Here is a 6000-nt window from a genome sequence, read left to right on the forward strand (position 1 = left end):
AACCGTGTTGGTTTTCTCTAACCTTGCCCACACCTTTGTCAAGGGCCCTTTTATTAAACTTCCCTCAATTAACTTGATTGAGAGTGACATCTATTTCTTGCCAGGACTCTGACTGACATACATTCCATAAGTAAAGATTTTCAATATTTATGCACTCATTTATTCACTCACCAAATATTTATTGTAGATCTTCTGTGTCAGACACTGTTAGAGGTGCTTTTGAGATTTTGAGAATAAAGTTGATTTTGAGATTTTGAGAATAAAGTGGCCCCCACTCTCTCTTTTTCCCAAAGGTGGTATAATCTTAACAAAACCTCTTTAAGCAATCTTTTTATACATTCTACACAATAACTCATGTTTGTCTCAGAGATTAACGAGAAAGAGAAAGACAGATCTGTAAATGGGAAATATTGATGTAGGATAAATGGCAGGATGGGGACAGGATATTGTGGGGGCAATGTGCCTGGGGATTGATTGACCTTAGGGTTCACAGGATGGGAGTAGGCATGGACAAATAGGCAGGATTTTATCAGATACAGAAGGGAAAAGATCTCTCTGCAGAAGAAACAACACAGAGCAAGTAAGAAGGCCAAATTCAGAAGCTGGAGAGAAAAAATCACATGGCTGAAGAAAACAGTACTGCCTGTGGGAAGTTAAGTGGGAATTTGTTGGGAAGGTAGATTGAGGATGTTTCATAAATATCCAGTATTGCATAACCATTGGGAGTTAAGTTAGGTACTAGAGACATAAGATGGACAAGATAAACATGATCCCTGACCTCATGGGCATGATAAGAAGCATCATGACCAATAGCAAAGAGGTAAAAAAATAAACAACTATAATTATAAATCTATGAATCTATCCATTCCTTTTCTATGAAGAAAACAGATAGAACTAAGGCCAAGTACAGTGGGAAGGTTTGGAGATGTTTGTGAGGAAGGCAATAGTGTCAGCCATGACAATAATTGGGAGAAGCTAGCAGACAGAAGGAATGTCATGTGCAAAGGTCCTGAGGTAGAAACAAGATTAAAGAAGTGTTGATGGCTGGATTTTGCCACAGGGTGCATGAGATTCCAGGGCAGAAACAGGTAGGGCCAGGTCACGGAGGTCCACGATTCTAGGCTTGAATTTTATTCTGAATATAACAGTAACATTGACAATAGTGTTGATGATAATAATGATGATAAGATTTACTGAGCCTTTACTTTGTGCCTGAAGCACTTATGTTTGTTAACTTATTTGTCACAAGTATCCAATGGGAGGAATAGCACCATAGCATCCATTTTACAGGTACATAAACTGAGGTGCAGAGGCATGGAATAACTTGCTTAAGATAACATGGAGAGTAGCATGGAGTCAGTGGAGTGTTTTATACAGTGGAATTAATTTGATTTGCTTTTAAGAACATCCTCGACTGCCATGTTGTAAAATATCAGAGATAGGCAAGCAGGGGAGGTGACGAATGTCCAGGAGAAACAATAGGATAGTTTGTATGAGGACTTTGGTATGTAAGTTGTAAAGAAAGCGGATGAACTTGAGATTAAATTAGCAATATGTTTTAGAGGGTTAAATGTAGGAGATGGGGAAAATTGAGGGTAATTTGAGTATCTCCTACTTGAGTAATCAAATGGAAAGGTCCATTTCCTGAGTTGGAGAGTGCTAGGGTAGAAATCAATTGGGGGGCTAAGGGAACCAAGAGTTCAGGTTTAGACCTATTGTCTTTTATGCTGTGGTTAGAAACAAGATGGTTGATCAATCAAGACACTGTTCTATGTAGGACAGAGGCAGAGGCCAAGATAGATGGTAAATGGACGGAGCTGTAGCTGGGCACAGTAGGCACACAGCCTCAAAAGGCAACAATCTCAACTCTCTCTCTCCCTCTCCCTCTCCCCTTCCTTCTCTCTCTCTCTCTCTCTCTCTCTCTCTCTCTCTCTCTCACACACACACACACACACACACACACACACACACACACACACAATGGGGATTATGTATGATGTGCACCAGGAGGTCTAGCTAAGCAGAGCACAGCAGGAAGCACCTAAGAGCTGCCTTCCCATGCTGTCCAGGCAGATAGAAAACCAGGAAATCTACCCCAAGTGCACTATGGCCCCAGTCAACAGCCTGGGATCTAGGCCAGGGCTCCAGTCTTTCACTGAGGCTCTGTAAACAGCAAGACAGAGGGACTAGAACTAAAGTAGCTCGCTCTCCTTGGGAACTCAGCACACGGGCAGAAATCTGTGCCTGGGGGGGACCCATTACTCAGACATCCTCCCTGGAGCATCAGAATCTGCATAAAGCTGTATGTCACTGGGTTCTGGCCTGGATCCGAGAAGTCACACTGGGCTGTCGAAGTGAGTTTATCGTGGAGTCTCTCCTCGAATACAAGTCCTGCCGTTTATTCCCATGTCTCCCACCTCCACTCATTTCCCCTGAACATAGCATTCTTCATACTTGACGGATCTTTCTTACAACCTGGCCAGACTCTAACTTTTGTGAGGATGAGATTTTCATAGCTGTCTCCCCGGCTCACAGTAAGGGTCTGACACATCGTAAGTGCCCAGCAAACACCTGCAAAATGTGGATGTTAAGTCAATATAATCTCTTCAGAACTCTGATTGAAATGGAGCATCAAGTGAAGGTGTCAAGCAAGTAAAAAGGAAAGCTCCTTCTGGGTTCTACTGGAGGCTTTGAGCGAGAATTTTTTCTGGGGGTTTCTGGGCAGCTGTTGCTGTTCCTTGGTCTGTGGACACTTCAGTCTTCAGTCCAGTCTCTGCCTCTGTCTCCCTGTATGTCCACGCTTCCCTCTTAGAAGAAAGCCAGTCCTGGGGCACCTGGATGGCTCAGTCGGTTGAGCGTCTGACTTCAGCTCAGGTCATGATCTCACAGTTCATGAGTTCGAGCTCCGCATCGGGCTCTGTGCTGATGGCTCAGAGCCTGGAGCCTGCTTCGGATTCTGTATCTCCTTCTCTCTCTGCCCCTCCCCTGCTCACGCTTTGTCTCACTCTGTTTCTCAAAAATAAATAAATGCAAAAAAAAAAAAAAAAATTAAAAAAAAAGAAAACTATTTAAATTTAAAAAAAAAGAAAACTAGTTCTTGGGGCACATGGGTAGCTCAGTCAGTTGAGACTCTGGCTCTTGATTTCAGCTCAGGTCATGACCTCACAGTTCATGGGATAGAGGACCACATCAGGCTCTGCACTGACAGGGCTGAGCCTGCTTGGGATTCTCTCTCTCTCTCTCTCTCTCTCTCTCTCTCTGCCCTTCCCCACTCACTCATGCTCTCTCTCTTTCTCAAAATAAATAAACATTAAAAAAAAGAACACCAGTCCTTATATTAGCTTCACCCCCACAATCCAGTATGAACTTTCCTGACTTGATTACATCAGCAAAGACCTGATTTCCAAATAAAGTCACATTCACAGGTACCAGAGGATATGATTTTAACACATTTTGCAGGGGGGCGGGGTTTGCATAATTCATCTGATGACATCATCCTTTCAAATGGCTCCAATGGCATGCATGAAACCTATAGTCATAGAAGACTATTTTTAAAAGATGTTTTTCTCTTTCTTTCTTTCTTTCTTTCTTTCTTTCTTTCTTTCTTTCTTTCTCTTTCTCTCTTCTTTCTTTCTTTTTCTTTCTTTCTTTCTTTCTTTCTTTCTTTCTTTCTTTCTTTCTTTCTTTCTTTCTTTCCTTCTTCCTTCCCTCCTTGCATAAAGAACACATATCAGGCTCCTTCCTCCATGCTGAACTCTTGCACAGCTGGCCTTTATATTAAAAATTCATCTTATTCAAAGAGCCCAACAGTCTGATTGTGGAAGGTGCCTGTTCTGGTACCATAGTTAGAAATGCCAGTCTCTGCTCCCTTCCCTGATGAGCTGAATGTCCTCCCATGATGAGGGCTCCCAGGACATTGGGGGGTACACTGAGCTGACAGAAAGTAATCTAGCTCTGGACATCAAAAGGGCCCCATAGGGCATTTAACCCCCTCACCCTGCTTGGTCATCACTGGGCCAGGGTCTGCTTAATTGGAGGTCTCCTGACAACTTTCTCTAATAGATGCGTTTTTTCACTCACCCCAACATAGCTCTTTACTATGCAAATGAGCATTGCGGACTTCTGGTTCTGGTTGTTTGCCTGTGGTTCAGCTCAACTGTAGAGTATTCTGGCAGGAACTGCTTTCCTCCAGTGGTCTTGCAGTTCATGAATCACACCTAATGGGCAGGCAGCCTGTGGGGCAAAGCAATCAGGACCCATTATGTAAGATCCTTTTGACACATTGCCTCATTTTATTATTATGCCCTTGGGGGGGGGGAAGTGAGAGAAATAGGAGGAAGGGAAAGAAAGGAGGTATAGAGAAGGAATAGAGGCAGGGAAGGGAAGGAGGCAGAAAATAATCCAAAATTAAAGGAATAGGAAAGAATAAGAAGTTTTGTTACACAAATATGACAGAATTCAGTAGCCGAAGGATTCCTTCAGACAATCACTCAACAAACAGTGCCACCCTGTGGAGTATACGTCTGTAAAGCTTAAAAATGAATGGATCTCATAAAGTTAGACAGGAGGATAATGTGTTGGGGTCCTTATGTGACCCTTAGGAGCAGAGAACTGAGTGAGTCCCCTTTTCTGAGGATGCAGAGTTCAGGGGAAACTCTCCAGCACAGGAGAAGAAAGAATCCGGGTCTTTGATGACTGACCTACCTTCCTTCCTTCCTTCCTTCCTTCCTTCCTTCCTTCCTTCCTTCCTTCCTTCTCTTTCCTTCCTTCTCCTTCCTTCCTCCCTTCCTTCCTTCTCTTTCCTTCCTTCCTTCCTTCCTTCCTTCCTTCCTTCCTTCCTTCCTTCTCCTTCCTTCCATCCTTCCTCCTTCCTTCTCCTTCCTTCCATCCTTCCTCCTTCCTTCTCCTTCCTTCCTTCCTTCCTTCCTTCCTTCCTTCCTTCCTTCCTTTCTTCCTTCCTTCTCCTTCCTTCCTTCCTCCTTCCTTTCTTCCTTCTCTCCCTGGCCTCCATCTTATAGGTGTGGCCATTGATAATGGATTTCAAAATCAATTCCACTGAACCTAGATATTCACATTGTTTTTCATAAATATCAGGCTGTCAGTGCCATGCAAAGTCTCATTATGCTTCAGTAGAGACTATTTTTCTTTGAATTATTCGATGTTCTGTGTCAGTGTTTACTTGTCTTGGTTGAATAATATTATTGTTTGCTATTTATTTGTCTTTTGTTTTTCTATTCTAGCAATCATATGGTTACTTTATTTCATACAAATACCTCAGAATATCCAGTCACAATGCCTGATTAATGAAAGTCAACCTTGAACATTTCTGTGAAACATGTATAAAAGCAGTAACAAAAATATGTTTTTTTTAAACTTAGTGAATAAAAGCCACTCACTTCCTACATTTGGGAAAAAAAGGTTGTTTCTTTTATAAAGTAAACACTAGATTTTTGGCATGGTCATCAAATGGAAAATTTCTATCACTTATTTAAATCAGAGTTAGATCATGTTTTTCTAGAAGGTTCCGCACACTGTTCGAAGAATGTTTTCCAGGCCTATCATCCATTCAAATAGTAAAGTTCAATTTGTTTTATTTTTCTTGTTCAATCCAAGTAAAATTTTCTTCATCTTATAATGGGAAAGCCAGACTTATGATAGGAACAATTCTCTTTTACAGTCTCATGGGTTTAATCAGTAATTAAATCTTCATTTAGAATCTGTAATATCCTGTAGGTAGATTTTATGTGGCTCATACTTAATAGTAAGTCAGCTCATTTTCATTGTTCTAAATTTCCTAAAAATGTAATGAGATTTCTCTTTTTATTTTTTCATAAGCATTATATATATATATATATTTTTTTTTTTTTTTCTCAGAACACTTTTATTTTTCTATTTTTTTGTCAGGATCCAAACTAGTCCTCATTATTAATTATGTATCCAGAAATGTGTAATTCCATTGAAAGTGTATAAATTTGAACATATTTGCATTAAGATTAAGTT

General features: G+C 41.0%; 1 long non-coding RNA gene across 1 annotated transcript in view; it reads right to left on the bottom strand.

The window, feature by feature from the left end:
* The window catches only part of LOC122235088, a 53150-nt gene extending 48923 nt beyond the window's left edge, over positions 1-4227 (bottom strand). Inside the window, exon 1 of the long non-coding RNA XR_006213207.1 lies at positions 4081-4227. This is a non-coding gene — a long non-coding RNA (uncharacterized LOC122235088). The remainder of the gene's footprint in view (positions 1-4080) is intronic.
* Positions 4228-6000: the final 1773 nt, after the last annotated feature.

The sequence above is a fragment of the Panthera tigris genome, chromosome F2, assembly GCF_018350195.1.
Source record: "Panthera tigris isolate Pti1 chromosome F2, P.tigris_Pti1_mat1.1, whole genome shotgun sequence".
Classification (NCBI taxonomy): Eukaryota; Metazoa; Chordata; class Mammalia; order Carnivora; family Felidae; genus Panthera; species Panthera tigris.